Source organism: Schistocerca serialis, chromosome 1, assembly GCF_023864345.2.
Source record: "Schistocerca serialis cubense isolate TAMUIC-IGC-003099 chromosome 1, iqSchSeri2.2, whole genome shotgun sequence".
NCBI classification, from domain to species: domain Eukaryota; kingdom Metazoa; phylum Arthropoda; class Insecta; order Orthoptera; family Acrididae; genus Schistocerca; species Schistocerca serialis.
Window position 1 is genome coordinate 756,997,367 of NC_064638.1, and position 18,098 is coordinate 757,015,464.

Here is an 18,098-nt window from a genome sequence, read left to right on the forward strand (position 1 = left end):
ATATTCTCTAACAACAATCTCATAATCACTCTCTAAGAACTACTCTGTATGTAACTACTACAATACTGAGTGAAAATATCATTCATTTAGAACATGCTCATATTTGGCCTGGACAAAACTCATTGAATGACAGTAAGACTTCACATAATATAGCTTATTTTGTTCTGGGGGTAGACCATTGTTGTCAGATCCCCTTCTCTGGAGTCCAAAGCATTGCCCAAGTGCGACTGCAAAATGCAAATGACTTCTCCATTGCAAGTAGACACATTTGCTCATCATTGCATCCTGTCGATGCGCTGAGCTCACTTTCTTCCTTCGTATCACACACAGTGGGCAGTCCTTTCTACTAAATAAAATCATGTTTCTCCACAAACATCTTTCATTGTTGTAGTAGAAACAAGTGAGAAATATAATTACATTAAATAACAACATGGACCACTACAGATTCTCCCACTAGGATGAAAGATTTTGTGGAAATAAATTACATAATTAATTATGGTATCTGATAGCTTTGACACTTGATAAATTATTATTGTTTTTACATCAACATCTCTTGGGCCCAAATTTCATTTCAGTTACCTCCCCAGCAAATATGTATGTTCTGATATCTTAAATAAATCATTTTAAATTGCTAACCAGATGTTTTGCTATGGGGGAGTGTTAAAATTGATATTTCCATTAATGTTAATTTTTTGTTATAAACTGAACCTTAATTCAGCAAAAAGTATATGCTCCTCAACAATACACGTTCCACTTGTTAGTGACTATTCATTTAAACATGAGAATATCACAACCTAGTAAACTACTGTAAATTATTTGTAACAGTCAGTTATGGAATTCAGAATCAGTACATGGCCATAAAAGCTAAATGTGAATCATTTGTCATGACTGCTCAGGCCCTGTCATCATATTACTCTTAATAGTGGATAATCCCATGTGCTTAGCTTGCTACACACAGTTTTCTCAATTTCCTTAAGATATTAAAGTTCAAACCTTTATTTAGCACAATGAGTTACATGCTGACATTCCAATCCGTCTAACTCTCCACATTTTCACATCTCAATATTCGTATTCATTCAACATGTACAGAAAATGAAGATTCAAAGGACTCCACAGTAACCAGGTTAGAGCTATATGCTTTAAACCATTTTGGAGAATACTTCCTTAATTTCATTTATATTCACTTTGCAGTGCCATATTTTTGTACTAGCCATGCTTTCAACTAATCCTGTGAACAGATACTGTGAGTGTACCATATTATATTCAAGATTTAAGTGTTCCTTCATTTTTCCCTTGCTACAAAAACAGTTTGGGTCAATCCTTTCACGGATTTCCCTGACCACAGACCATCCCTTCTATGGGTTCTTCTATCCCTACCTAAATCTATATGGACTCCATATTATAAACTTTTCAACTGTATGACCAATTTCTGTCCCTTCTACTTTATACCAACAAATTTCAAAGCTTTCGCCATAGTATATTGACCTTACCAGGCTATATAAAACACTAGTTTCCTGCCTCCTGTTTTTAAACCATTCCCTCTATTCCTCACTTCGTCAATAAATTACTAAAAATTCCATACTGAGCCTTGCCTCTCGTGTATCTGTCTTTAATGACTGTTCATCAAGAACCTATTTTCTGCTTCTAGACGACAACATTTTGATGTTTATTATTGCAGATCATCACATGGTCACAAACAACTTACTCGAAGAAAGGTAAAGGCGACAACAGAAGAGTGGTAACCAATTGGTCATAATTCTATGTTTATCATTAATCTTATCTTTCAATGACTTTCTTCTCTTTGAATCCACCTGCCAGACACGCGATCAAGCTGCTTAAAAAAAAACTTCACAGCAACTTCGCTCTATTCCAATATCAATCCATACAGGTACATGCAGCAATGCAGACACAAACCTGGCCACTGTACCACTGCAGATCATGACAACTCTTAACAGAACTATCCTGTGGTGTACAAAACAATCTTCAGATTGTTCACAGCTTGCTTTACTAGGCTAAAGAGACTGAAAAGTATTAGATTACTTTACTTCTGACACATGTAGAACCCAAAGTTGAAGACCTTTATTATGTACTGTCACTCATAGGACAAGGTATAACATGCACGTACTGAAAACATTACAGATTTATATATAACCCCAGCCAAAGCTCAGTGCATCATCAGGTAGCATGACAAGAATTTTTACTGTCCAGTAACCATTTTATACCATTCACTACAGTGGTCATAAAGGACATGTGGGCCCCATGGTTTCACCAAAGTTGTAGGCCAGACAATGTCGAGTTACATCTAATGCCAATCAAAATTCCCTATTTCAAACTTAAGCTCTAGAAACCTTGAAGATTACAAAAGAATTAAAGCACATGCACTCTGTGGCCCACAGTATAACACTAGACCCAAGGTTCACTATGACCCGTTACTGCATTTAAATACTGAGTCGAAGAACTACCTTCTGATGCTTTTTAACAATCAGGTTTGAGGGACAGTATGCTAACTCAGAGGGAAGCTATCATTAATCTTTGCCTGAAGGCAAACCCAGGAAGGATTGTACTAGCCCAAGTAGTTACTGCAGTATAGTACTTACCAGTTGTACATGAAAGAGGCTGGAGCAGATGATCAACAAACACTCAGTAAGAATTCTTGAAATCAGAAAATTTCTCAGTCACCTCCAGTGTCACTTCCGCAGGTATCACTTATCTACTTACTTGAGGTAGCAATACAGGAGGCTTTTGTGTATAGGCAGCACTTAATAGGAATGTTTTATGATGTTGAAAAGGCCTATGGCATTACATGGAGATACGATATCACCTGAAACATGTATGAATTGAGCTTCCAGGTTTTTCTACCCCTCCTGGTACATACTTCCTTTCACGGCAGAGTTTTAGATTCAGAATTGGCAGTGGTCTCTTGCATCAACAAATCCAGGAGAATAGTATCCCCCAGATCTCTTTTCAAGGATGTTTTTCAATCTTTTGTGTATGACTTTTTATCACCCTGAATTGTGCACTTAATGAATCAGTAAAATTCCTGGGCTTACCATCAAGTATGTCTCCCGATCACTATTTTACAGAACTTTTTTCAGTCATGACCGGAAAACTGGTTGTATTTTATCTGTCTTTGCACAACCATCATGTTTAAAGATGGACTCAATTCACCCAGAAGGCATTAGACTAGCAACAAGAGTCTTCAGGACAATTGTCAGCAGAACATGTATGCATGTGAATCACAGAAGAGTGTCAAGGCTGAATAGAGAAAAGCAGTAGTTCGCAGAATTCGGTAAGATGGACCTGAATGTTTTATCACAGTCATCCTTGTTAGTAGCAAGGTCAAGGCTGTTTTTAAATTTTACAAATTACAAGAAATCCTCAGACAAATTCATAGTCTTTGACACAGAGCTCATACAATTTTAAAGCAACTGGAGAGATAAGGTTCATGTAACAAATAATTTTCAGGTCTGTTCTCATTTGTGAAGTATCCTAAATACTATTCACCAAACTACAAGACACACTTCACATACAAAGTCAAGTGGAGAAAGTACCATTCAACTAGGCATCAGGCTGTCTGGGAACACAGGAAATGAGCTAACCAGACTGGCAGCAAGGGCACTAATGCATTGCTCTGTGCTCTCCCATTGAGTTCTGTATCAATGGGAGACTGTGTAGCTGGAGGTAAAGAACAACAAATTAAGGCTACAGGTTGGCAATGGCAAATATTGCTCCAATCACACAAATGGAAAGCCCAGGCTGTTGACATAAATGAGAATAGGGTGTTGTCCTCTGACACACAGGCACCCAATCTGCCGGGACTCATCCATGTAGTGGTTGCATTTTGTATTTACTTATGCTTAATATCCATGTATGGAACTATTCCACAATATTTGCTTCTCAGAGGGGCTAGTTCTTCCTGTTTTTGTATGTGATCAGCCAGAGAATAGCTTTTAGCAGCTTTAGTATTTTCTGTCATGATTGTATTGTCACGTAGAAGGAGGTGTAAGTAGCTGAATGACAAACACTAACTTTGCTTAACGAAGGTTTATTCAGCACTTGCACATACAAGAGTGCGGAGCTAACTTCCTACGGCCAGAACACATACAGCTACAGATTATTCCAGCGCAGTGATTCTTTACATTTGTGGATACTTCTAGAATGTAATTTAACCGCATATGGAGATTAAAATTATACTGTCCAGGTGAGTTTTGAACTCTTTACCCTCCATGCAACAGTTTAGTGTCATAACCACTACACCACGGTTCCACTCAGCTTCTTCTATGACATTGCTCCCTCCTTAAGAGAACAGCATCTCTGTGCTATGTCGTCCTAGTTTGGGAATGAGTCACCGGTCCAACATATTCCGATGACTGATGCTCGCCCTGGTGGTGATCTTCTTAGAACTTCTTTTGCCATTACATTCTTCGTCACCTTTCCGCGTTTTGCCTGTCGCTGGAGCTTCGAATTTACCCTGGGTTGCAGGATCCTTATAGGGCTTCATTCGAAGGATGTGGACCATATCTGATCTTTCGTTGTCCTGTGTCGGGGTCGAAATCTTCAACCTCATAAGTAACATCTTACAACCTTACAAGGTCCAAAGTAGTGCCTGAGGAGCTTCTCAGAGATAACAACCTTCTGAACAGGAGTGAATATCCAGACAAGGTCACCAGGTTGGTAGACAACAGAGGTTGGGGGGCCTCACATCATACGGGATTGTTTTCTTGAGCCCGCTGTGTGCGGAGTCGAGCTAACTGCTGAGCTGCCTCAGCTCTGGGTAACACCTAGTCGATGTAGTCGTTGTCCACGTCATCAGGATGTAACGGAAACAAAGTATCCGTCGTCGTCTCACGCCCATGCACCAGGAAAAATGTCTTGTTTGGCAGTGTTGTGGGCAAACGTCACGAAACGTAGCACCTCATCCCAGTTGCTCTGCTCAACATTGATAGCATGTCAGCCAAGGTCTTATTAAGGCATTCAGTAAGCCCGTTAGTTGGCGGATGGTAGGCAGTCGTCGGGTGATCAGTAATGTTGCACCGACGGTTTATCTCTGTCACAAGATTTGATTGAAAAACTTTCCCTCAATCCATAATTAACGACCTTGGGACACTGTGTTTTAATACAATGTCTTCCACGATGAATTTGGCTACCTCGAAGGCTTCGACTGTTTTCACAGCTTTTGTAATGGCGTAGTGTGTAAGATAATCAGTGCAAACAATAATCCATCTATCACCACTAGCAGACGTTGTAAATCGTCTGAGGAGGTCAATCTCAACACACTGGAAAGGTGTTTCAGCTGGTGGAATTGATATCAGTCGGCCAGGTGGTTTCTGAGGAACTTTTTTCATCTGGCACTCTCGACAGTGCGACACACAGTGACGGACACTCCTAAATAAACTTGGCCAGAAAAATCTCTTGCGGATCCTATCGTATGTCTTAATAAATCCAAAATGTCTGGCCTCAGGTGTGTGTCATGGAATTTCTGTAGAACATCTAAGCGCATGTGTTTAGGAATCACTGGTAGCCACCTCTTTCCAAATGGATCAAAGTTTTTCTTGCAAAGCAATCCATTAACTACCCGAAATCGTCCTTTCACATCCTCTGACCAATTTAAGGCAAGCATAATTTGAGATACCTTGGCATCCTTCTGCTCAGCAGAGAGATCCTGGAGTGCAGCGAGACAGTCACTATCTTCATCAAAGTCTTGATGGTCTTGCACAGGGTTTCTTGAGATACAGTCGGCATCTTGGTGTTTTGTAATGTCATAATCTTGAAGATGTAGGGCCCACCTGGCAAGTCGTCCTGTTGGAACCTTAAGACCTGTCAACCAACAAAGTGAATGATGGCCTATAACAACTGTGAATGGCCTTCCATAGAGATACTGTCGAAAGTTGCACATGGCCCAGATCACTGCAAGACATTCTCTTGGCTTTTGTAAGTGTCTTAGAAGCATAGGCTATAATCTTCTCTTTTCCATCCAAAATTTGCACCAGAACAGCACCAATCCCATACCTGCTGGTGTCTGTGTGTACTCTCTCATCATACAGACCAAGTACAGAATAAGTCGTTAGAGCTTTTCTCAGCACATCGGAAGAATAGTGTTGAGCACCACCCCAGATAAATTTAGCATCAGCTTTTAACAACTCTTGAAGTGGCCTGGCTTTGATACAAAAGTCTTTGATAAAATGAAAATAATAAGAACATAATCGAAGGAAACTTCTCATATCTCTAATACTTCTAGGAATAGGAAATTCGTTATACCTCTCACCTTCTCTGGGTCTGGCTGCACACCTTCGTTTGACACAAAGTGTCCAAGTATTTTGATTTCTTTTGCTCCAAAGAGACACTTAAGAATGGCCCTCAGTCTCTTTACATGTTCGTCGAATGTCTCTGAGAACACTATAATGTCACCTAAATAACAAAGACACATCGTCCAATTCAGGTGCCTTAGAAGATTATCCATCACCCGTTCAAAAGTTGCTGATGCATTACACAAGCCAAACGGCATTACCTTAAACTCATACAAGCCCTCAGGGGTGATGAATGCAGTTTCCCCACGATCAGCCTCATCTACTTACATTTGCCAGTATCCTGAGTACACACACGTCCATGGTTGAGAAAAACCCAGCCCCCCTGCAGACAACCTAGGGTATCGTCAATTCGTGGAAGAGGGTAAATGTCCTTTTTAGTTATCTTATTAAGCTTCCTGTAAGCAACACAAAAGCGCCAGCTGCCATCCTTCTTCCTGACAAGTACCACTGGTGACGACCATGGGTGCTGTGAAGGCTAAATGATGTCATTCTTCATTTTCTCTACCTCATCACGAATTATTTGACGTTCCGTTTCTGACACATGGTGTGCTCTCTGGCTTATTGGTTGATGATCTGCTTATTGGTTGATGATCTCTGGTGCAACTCTTGAAGGATGGCAGGTAGCTTCTGTTGTTCTTTAGTGGTGGTGGTGGTTAGTGTTTAACGTCCCGTCGACAACTAGGTCATTAGAGACGGAGCGCAAGCTCGGGTTAGGGAAGGATTGGGAAGGAAATCGGCCGTGCCCTTTCAAAGGAACCATCTCGGCATTCGCCTGAAATGATTTAGGGAAATCACGGAAAACCTAAATCAGGATGGCCGGAGACGGGATTGAACCGTCGTCCTCCCGAACGCTCGCTCGGTGTGTTCTTTAGTGATATTTGGTGATAGTCGAGCTAGAAGATCTTGTCTTGTAGTGGTAGTGCTAATTTCACCCACAGACTTGGCATGGGAGGTTTCTATGATGCTCAGCTGTTCTTCAATTAACGGCTCAGCGTTTGCTACACACATGCATCTTGGAAGGATCTGCGGTTCTCAGCAACAGTTAACAATCCACAATTCACTGAATCCGTTCTGAAACGAGACGACAGAGGCTGGGATGACCAAGTTGTTCTTCAGTGGTATGCTTCTCTTACATTCCACTACAAGATCCATGGGTTGATGCATGGCATGACACGGGACAGTTACCTTTCTGGCACTGACTGCAGGAATGATCACTTCATCCAGCACACATAGTCTCCACACACTCGGATGTGCATGTTCCTGTCCACTCGTCTAGCATAATCTTCAAGCGACCACAATCTATAATTGCCTGAGAAGGTTTCAGAAAGTCACATCTGAGAAAGACTACACTCTTGTAAGATGATGAATTCTAAGGGCAGTGTATGGCCACTTTTCCCACACGAATGACACATCTTCCTGTAGGTTTTACCTATTTCCCATTAGCCACCTTAAGCAGAGATGTTTTGTTGTCGGCGAATACGGTTTTCTGCAACTGGTGACAGTACTTTTCCGAAATGACTGAATATGATGCTCCAGAGTCCACAAGATCTTGGTCTGGCCGGCCATCCATGAGGATATCGACATTGTTTCCTATCATTTTTGTTGTGATCTGGCGGATGATTTTTCTCTTTGGCGGCCTCACCTCCAAGGAAGGTCGCACCCTTTAGTTTTCCAGGTTGCAGCAGCTAGGTGATCGGCTGGAGCTTCTAAACGGCGGTGGAGACCTTGATCGGCGTGTTGGGGAGCATCCTCTCCAACAGCTAGCTTGCGGCGATGGTGACCTATGTCATGCTGCACCCACATCTTCTTGTTCATTTTCATCATCTCAGTGTGGTGTCAGTAAAGATCAGTCTGCTGTCTTCTGGCACAGGCACCATCAAATATCCGCAGACTTCCTTGACAATAGTGCAAACGTACTAGCTGGTTATCCTGGGTCCTCCAGACGTCAGTCTTCGTTGGTGCCCAAACAGGTTCTTCGTGCAACATTGTAGGCACGTAACTTCGCCTGGGTGTTGATCTTTTCATCGTTTTAAAGGGAAATGAAGGATGAGAGATTGGGTTCAATGTCTGTTCCACTTCCTCTCTTATGACCTCTTGAAGCGTCTCAGTTTTTTGCTCGCTGTGCAATCCAAGTGCCTTCTGAACTTCCTCTCTCACTATCTGACGAAAAACACTTGTGAAATCAGTTGCTTCCTCCATCACAGACATCAATACAACGTTTGGAAGCTATTCAAACTTCTTGCGGGTAATTCTTTTTTGATGCATTGTCTCGGTATACTGACACCATTTATGAAGTTGTCTGTTGTCGAAACCTCCTTCAGGAGTAGGGCTTGATATATGTCCTCAGCAACAACCTTCATGAGATGTGCAACTTTATCTTCCTCCTTCATTCTAGGATCCACTATTTTACACAGCTCCAAGACATCTTTAATGTAAGATGCTGTGGTTTCTCCTGGACGCTGTGTCCCGCACTTTAATTTATCCTCAGCCTTGCACTTCTGTCGTGGTGTGTCGCCGAAATACTTGCGTAATTCTGCCTGGAATACTTCCCAGCTTGCGAACTTCTCCTCATTGTTCTCATACCATTGCTTGGCAGTGCCCTCCAAGTAGAAAAATAAGTTAGCCAAACACACGGTGTCATCCCATTTGTTAAATACCTTCAGCCACTTGCTTGGATCTTGGCCATTGTCACCAGAGAACCCGGAAGGATGTCTCATTTGGTGGCACACAGTTGCTGTCATTGTAACATCCTCTTCTTTTTCTGTCTCTGATAAATTGCAATCTGTTGAATACGGCTCGAACTCGGGTTTCTCGCCACATAAACAGTGGCTCTGCCATGGCCTGATGGGAGCCACTGTGTCGTCGATAAAAAATGTGCACTATCACAAGTTTCAATACCCAGTGGCTCCACCAGAATAATGCCATGAAGAAGAAAGTGGAAGTAGCTGAATGACGAACACTAACTTCACTTAACGAAGGTTTATTCAGCACTTGCACATACAAGAGTGCAGAGCGAACTGCCTCCGGCCAAACACATACAGTACATATAGACAGCTACAGAATATTCCAGTGCAGTGATTCTTTACATTTGTGGATACTTCCAGAATGTACTCGAACCAAATATAGAAATTAAAATTGTACAGCCCAGGTGAATTTTCAACTCACGACCCTCCGTGCAACAGTTTAGTATCATAACAACTACACCACAGTTTTACTCAGCTTCTTCTACGACAGTATTATACCTCCTTGAGCACTGCCACTTCAGTGGTGAGGTGGTTTGTGCACTCCGTGATCCAGGACTATGCTGGGAGATTAAGCCTTTGGAAGGGCCTTCTTAACAGGCACGTAGACAGGAGGCTGACGAAGAGCATTCCACATCGTAGGGAAACGCAAACAAAAGGGGGTGGGGGGTGGGGGGGGTTTGGGCATAGGGAAACTTGCCGAACCTCTTAGAGGAGATAACCTTGATGAAAACCTGGAAAGAACATACAGTACTGCAACACCTGGTGAGGTGGATCCATATCCTCAATGACAGCAGCCAGCTAAAGGAGACATGTCGAAAATTAAAAAACAGGTGTGCTGGGAGACCTAAAGGTAGCAGCCCCTTCACTTAGCTACCTTGGCTACAGGTTGGTATCCTGTAACTGCGCCCACTAAAACCAAGTAGAAGAATTTGTTTCGGAGGCATCATAAGAGGAGACAGAAAGTAAGTTGCAGTCTGTGTGAAATTGGAGGGCATGAATTTCCATGTAGACATATATGCTACCTTGCACGTTTTTTATTATACACTTTGTTTTAAAATTTTGTACATGGCTGGAGCAGCAACCGTAGGACGAAATCTAGCAGAATTAATAATCAGTTGCAAAATGGAAGGTTTATTGAACCTATTTACCATGGTTTCAACGTTTATAAAAATGTCTTCAGATGGAAATTGTTAACAACTGGGTTACATGTTGTTGCAGAGATATGCCCTTTAGGCTATATTTTAATGTAGTTCTGCCACAACATTAAAACCAGTTTGTCACTATTTACTTCTGAAAAAGATGTTTTTATAAATATTAAAACCATGGTAAAATGGTTTAAATAAATGAAAATTTTGCAACTGGTCGGCGAATTCTAAAAGAACATTTTAAATATACTGATAAGCAACCACATTCTCTTTTATTGCGAGAAAGTCTTTAGTGTCTAATGTGTGTCCATGGGCCATTTTCAACAAACGTTTAACTCATATTTTGCAAGGCTTTGATAACTGTGCTATTGAGCATGCTGATCCCAATATCATCTTCTGGGCTGGGCTGGGCTTAACACAATGTTATGTGAATATCTATCTCTATTTTAGCCAAACTCTGATGTAGGAATATAGTTGAAATGCTGATCATTTGAATTCAATCCCTGAAGTAATAAACATGATCAAACCCAGACTAAAAGCTAGGTCTTGGGAACATCAGCCTGTCTCATGACACTATTACTCTAACTGAAAAATTGGGGTCACATAAATATAACATAAGGGAATGACAAATAGTGACCCAAGGGTAGTCATTAATAAGCTGGTTTTAAGGAATGTGACTGATGCAGATTACACATTTAGGCTTCAAAGTTCTTTGCATCTGTTAGGTGTCGTATGTATATTTATACCTAAATGGCAAACATATCTGTTAATGCCTGTTTTCTTACTTTCACAGCTCTTGGTTGTGGTGGCAATCGTCAACCCAGCCCATGTTGCTATCAGGTGTGCAATATCCCCTATAAGAGAAAAATTTTACTGGCGGATTCTAATCAAATCCCAACATGTGGTTGTGAAAGTAGTTAAAATAAATGCGGGTCACCAGACCTGCAGCAATCTGAATACACCCCATTAAGTTCCTATTTTGTATCACTTTACTGGAAAGGTACAGAACACTGTGTCATCAAAATTCTCAGGATCAATGTTCACTACAAAATCCAATAGTCACAAAAAACACCAATTCCCACCAAAACTATATAGTTCATTTTATTTTTAAGAATCATCTGACCCATAGTTATTTACACAATAAGGTTGCCTTCTATTAATAGTATCAGTTCTTTGTAATTCTCCAGACACTCTACTTTGAATTATATAATTATCCATCAACCATCACTTTCAGAAGCTGCCTCAGGAGACTTTCGTACCTCTGCTCTAAATAACAACACTCACATTCAAAAGTTGGGAACTACAGTTGACCTTCCTTTTCTGGACACAAAAATGTAACTTAAACATCTTATAGTCTAAATAGCTATTATTATTCGTTGGGCAGGTGGAGTAAAAGTGCTAGGGAGGGAAGATGTTGAAATGGAAAGGAAAAATTCAAGTGCAGCTCTTTGTTTGAGGAATCACTCACTGCAAATTTATTTTAGCAATTCAATTTTCTCTTCATGACATCTTATCTTTCCTGTTTTCAATATTTGAATTACAGTGCAGCCTACATACAGTAAGCCCAGCTAGTTTATTACTGTCGCACTCAACTGCATAGTTTGGGTAAAAATTCTAAATTTTGTTTCTAGAGAATTTGTTAACTATGTATCTTTAGATCACCACTCCAGTTCTCAGACCATTAAGCTAAGAGAAAATTGACATGAGAGTGTGTTCTCCAAGATCGTACACTCATCCTAGGTAGGTTTTTTTTTTTTTTTTTTTTTTGCGTTAACCTGCAAAACAAAATAAATCTCGAGTGAACAGCCTGGCACGACTGTACAAAGGACACAATATTTCAGCAATCTACCTTGTTGCCATCATCAGGTGTGCTGATGTACTGCCAAGGAATGGCAGGTGTGAGGTACATATCAGATTCCCCTCGGCCATCCGCACTGGGGTTCTACAACCGGCTTGTGGCCCAGCGTCTTGAGTGTTCCATGCCCAGGGAGGTTTGCCGGCAGTGTTTCGGAGGTTCCTCCTCCTGCCCTCGGAGTAGTACATTCTGGGATATTTCTATCTTCTTAATCTGGGTAATGGCTGGTTCCCAAGCTTGGTTAAGGGAATAGCCGCTGTCATGATTCAGTTCAGGTTTTCTTACTCTGATATCTACAGCTTCTTTGATGATACAGTCCCAATATTTCGAAATCTGTGTTAGGACCTTAGTCTTGTCATAATCCATGCCGTGAAGTTCTGACAGGCAATGCTCGGCGATTGCGGACTTATTAGGCTGTTGCAATCTCAGGTGCCATTGGTGTTCACGGCATTGGTCTTCAATGGTGTGAATTGTCTGACCTACGTATTTCTTACCGCGTTGGCACGGTATTTTGTAAATCCCTGATTTACATAAACCCACGTCGTCCTTAACGCTGCTAGGAATCGCTCTGGTTTTAGTTGGAGGGTAGAAGACTGTTTTTACTTGATATTTGCGTAAAATGTGTCCAATGTTTATCGATAAGGCCCCACAAAACGGAATGACTGCCATGGCCGTGTTTACCTCAGGTTTTTCATTAGTTTCCGCCGGTTGTGTTGCGAGTGTCAAACATAGAGCATCCTGGATTTGCCTTTCCGTGTAACTGTTCCTCAGAAACACAGACTTCAGATGGGCCAATTCTTGTTGGAGACTGTCGCTCATCAGAGAGGGCGCGAGCTCTGTGCACAACGAGTTTTTAGCACGTCGTTCTTCTGAGCAAGGTGTTGGCAGCTATTGCCGTGTAGGTGTAACATGTGAGTTTTCTTTCTATACATGCTGTACCCCAACCTGCCGTCATCTCGTCTTTTGATGAGAACATCCAGGAAGGGGAGCATCCCATCCAATTCTGCCTCCATGGTGAACTTGATATTCTCGTTTCTTGAGTTGAGATGTGTGAGAAATTCTGTCAGCTTTTCTCTTCCAAGTGGTCAAATAAATGTGTCGTCCATGTATCTGAAGAAACAGGTAGATTTTAGATGCGCTGACTCTAAGGCTTCTTCCTCGAAATGTTCCATGTGCATGGTAGCGATGACACGAGAGAGAGACAGAGAGAGAGAGAGGGGGGGGGGGGGGGATGCCTTCGGTCTGCTCATAGTAGTCACTGTCAAATAGAAAATATGTTGACATAGAACAAGTCTGAACAGATCGGTGGTTTTCTCATCAAATTTACAGCCAATGAGTTCAAGTGTCGGGTAAGAACCCTAGTGAACAGGGAAGCTCACAAGTATGTCACATTCCTTAATCGTGAGGTGGTTGATGTGTCCCAAGAGTTATGGATATGGTGTGGGCATGTCCTCACATGAGGGCTCAGCAGTTCCTCGAGGCACTTGGCCAGAGGATACGTAGGGGCACCAATATTGCTGACAATAGGATGTAAAGGGATGTGTTCCTTGTGGACTTTCGGTAAGCGTACAGCCTCAGAGGAACAGGGGCCCTAGATCTCAACTTCTTTGTGTCCTCTTCAGGTAAGCCGGAATCTTTGAGAAGTGCCAAAGTTTTCCTTTCGACCCTCTCGGTAGGGTCAGCCTTGGCATTCATTTCGTTTTGTGGGGCCTTATCGGAGAAAGTTGGACGCATTTTATGCAAACAGCAAGTAAAAACAGTCTTCTGCCCTCCAACTAAAACCAGAGCACTTCTTGGCAGTGTTAAGGAGTCCTTGGTTCACGTAAATCAGGGATTTACAAAATACCATATCAATGCGGTAAGAATACATAGGTCAGACAATTCGCACCATTTAAGACCGATGCCGTGAACACCAACGACACACGAGATTGCAACAGCCTAATAAGTCTGCAATCGCCAATCATGGCCTGTCAGGACTTCACAGCATGGATTATGACAAGATTTTGAAATATTGTGATTGTATCATCAAAGAAGCTATAGAGATCAGAGTAAGAGAACCAGACTGTATTGTGACAGCGGCTATTCCCTTAACCAAGCTTGGGAACCAGCCATTACCTGGATTAAGGAGAAGATAGAAATATCCCAGAATGTACTGACTTCGAGGGCAGGGTGGAGGAACCTCCAAAACGCTGCCAGCCAACCTCCCTGGGCACGGACCTATGAGGGAACACCCGGAGGCTGCACCACAAGCCGGGCGTCGAACCCCGGAGTGGACGGCGGAGGGGGAATCTGATATATACCTCACACCTGCCGTCCCTTGGCAGTACATCACCACACCTGATGATGGCAACACGGTAGATTGCCGAAATACTGTGTCCTTTGTACACTCACACCAGGCTGTTCACCCAAGATTTATTTCGTCATTAAATACACCTGGAGAAATTGACGAATCACAATAAGGTGCAAAGTTATAATTTCAGTTTGTAAAAGATGAACATACTAGATTTTAGCAACAAACCTTAGGCATAATAAGACACTCATTTTTATTTATTTCCAATTGAACAGATAAGTGTAAACAGTAGATACTGAGCCTCTACAAATGCATTCTTAAAAACTTCTCAGGGTCAGGGTTCACACTCAAGTAGATGTTTTTGAGGACATTACACTTGCTGTTGACTGTAGGAATTATGAATTTCACAATTGCAATTTCGGCCATGCTCAAGCACGTATTTTGGTATCCACTTGCTGTTGCACCTTTTTGAATGTTTAGTCAGTTTGTATATCTGTCTCTTAGTCCTTACACATGGGGCATAGGCAGTTAAAGTGAGCATCATTTATCATTTCCTTAGTAGGTGACTCACTTCCTCTGATGTCACACCCCGAACCGGTTTTTGTGCCACTTTTGCCAAATGGTTCTCTGAGATACGTATCTCTGCCTACGTAGATCAACACCTTCAACCCATTACATGTAGTCTCCTATCCTTCATCAAAGACACCAACCACTTTCTTGAATGCCTGGAATCCTTACCCAGTCTGTTACCCCCAGAAACCATCCTTGTAACCATTGATGCCACTTCCCTATACACAAATATCCCGCGTGTCCAGGGCCTCGCTGCAGTGGAGCACTTCCTTTCACGCCGATCACCTGCCACTCTACCTAAAACCTCTTTCCTCGTCACCTTAGCCAGCTTCATCCTGACTCACAACTTCTTCACTTATGAAGGCCAGACATACCAACAATTAAAGGGAACAGCCATGGCTACCAGGATGGCCCCCTCGTATGCCAACCTATTTATGGGTCGCTTAGAGGAAGCCTTCTTGGTTACCCAAGCCTGCCAACCCAAAGTTTGGTACAAATTCATTGATGACATCTTCATGATCTGGACTCACAGTGAAGAAGAACTCCAACCTCAACTCCTTTGGTTCCATCAGATTCACCTGGTCCTACTCCAAATCCCATGCCACTTTCCTTGACGTTGACCTCCATCTGTCCAATGGCCAGCTTCACACATCTGTCCACATCAAACCCACCAACAAGCAACAGTACCTCCATTATGACAGCTGCCACCCATTCCATATCAAACGGTCCCTTCCCTACAGACTAGGCCTTCATGGCAAACAAATCTGCTCCAGTCCTGAATCCCTGAACCATTACACCAACAACCTGAAAACAGCTTTCGCATCCCGCAACTACCCTCCCAACCTGGTACAGAAGCAAATAACCAGAGCCACTTCCTCATCCCCTCAAACCCAGAACCTCTCACAGAAGAACCCCAAAAGTGCCCCACTTGTGACAGGATACTTCCCGACTCTGAATGTGGCTCTCCAGCAGGGATACGACTTCCTCAAATCCTGCCCCGAAATGAGATCCATCCTTAATGAAATCCTCCCCACTCCACCAAGAGTGTCTTTCCGCCGTCCACCTAACCTTCGTAACCTCTTGGTTCATCCCTATGAAATCCCCAAACCACCTTCCCTACCCTCTGGCTCCTACCCTTGTAACCGCCCCTAGCGTAAAACCTGTCCCGTGCACCCTCCCACCACCACCACCACCACCACCACCTACTCCAGTCCTGTAACCCGGAAGGTGTACACGATCAAAGGCAGAGCCACGTGTGAAAGCACCCACGTAATTTACCAACTGACCTGCCTACACTGTGACGCTTTCTATGTGGAATTACCAGCAACAAACTGTCCCTTCACATTAATGGACACAGGCAGACAGTGTTTGTTGGTAATGAGGATCACCCTGTGGTTAAACATGCCTTGGTGCACGGCCAGCACATCTTGGCACAGTGTTACACCGTCCGGGTTATCTGGATACTTCCCACTAACACCAACCTATCCGAACTCCGGAGATGGGAACTTGCCCTTCAATATATCCTCTCTTCCCGTTATCCACCAGGCCTCAATCTCCACTAATTTAAAGTTGCCGCCGCTCGTACCTCACCTGTCTTTCAACAACATCTTTGCTTCTGTACTTCTGCCTCGACTGACATCTCTGCCGAAACCCTTTGCCTTTAAATATGTCTGCTTGTGTCTGTATATGTGTGGATGGATATGTGTGTGTGTGTGCGCGCGCGAATGTATACCTGTCCTTTTTACCCCTAAGGTAAGTCTTTCCGCTCCCGGGATTGGAATGACTCCTTACCCTCTCCCTTAAAACCCACATCCTTTCATCTTTCCCTCTCCTTCCCTCTTTCCTGGCGAAGCAACCGTGGGTTGCGAAAGCTTGAAATTTTGTGTGTGTGTTTGTGTGTTTTTTTTATTGTGCCTATCTACCAGCGCTTTTCCGTTTGGTAAGTCATGGAATCTTTGTTTTTAATATGTTTGTATTATTAGCAACTCATATCTGTATTCAGTGTAGTTTTAACACACTACGGAAAGTAAACAGCCCTACCTCCCTCCTGGGAGTATCTGCACACTCCGTCAGCAGTGATTGATTAAAAAGGCGAGCTGTGGAAGGGTCAGTATAACTTTGTGAAACACCTGGTAGTTGCTTTTTGTGACATTGTGCAGTAGAGAGAATGAGGAATTGCCTGCTCACTCTCCATTTCGCAGAACTATGAAGGAGGGATGTGCATGACAACAATCTGGTGACCTACATTCCCTCACACTTCTAACCTCCACCTCTAGAACACAATTTAGCCTTTAATACAGTTCTACTCCACTTACATCTGGTAAACACATTTAGTGTTTGTTCTTAAACCAGTTAATTTACTAATAAACATCAAATTTAACCATCAAAATACTATTTTTAGCAATTTGTTAAATTTTCATCCTCTGCAATGTGGAAACTTAGTTTAGAGAAGAAATGAATAGCACTAATTTGTAGGAAATTCAATGGAATTTAATTCTATACTGGGAAACATTTGCACTCGACCCAATGTAGTGTTCATTGGGAGTGGCATAAATCTAAGAAGTATTACATTAATAAGATAGAATGATGGCTTTTTGAGCATAAAAAATTGTCTAGGGTAAGTCAGAAGCAGAAACAGTGGACCAATGTAGCACTTACCCCATCACTGCAAGTTACCAGGATAGGAAGCAGCTGGCGTGCTAGATGTTTGGAACTGATTTAGACAAAGACATCTATAGCTTTAATTTGATCCAATGCTGGTATCTATGCTGACTTATTGTAAAGTCCTCATAATATGTCACATGTATCTAAATAAAGTTGTGTTATATTGGAATGAGTGGCTACTACTGACATCACAACGTGGCAATTGGTGTCCAAACCCAGGCCTTTCCATGACTGCTGCTGTGACATCAACTTTTGAATGCGCTATATGATGCAATATCAGGAGACTTCACTGCAATGATTTGTTATGCCACACAACAAGATCTTTCATCAGCAACCCACTGTGTATATGGCCAAGTCTAACTGCATATTCATGTCACATATTCTGTAGTTACATTGAATTTCTTACTGTACACTATACTGCCACTATATCAGTTCTGTGGATGCTGTAATCAAAGTTTAGAATCATATATTTATGCTAAACCTATTGCTTATTTATGACTGGTGCTGTTATCTGTTAGTTGC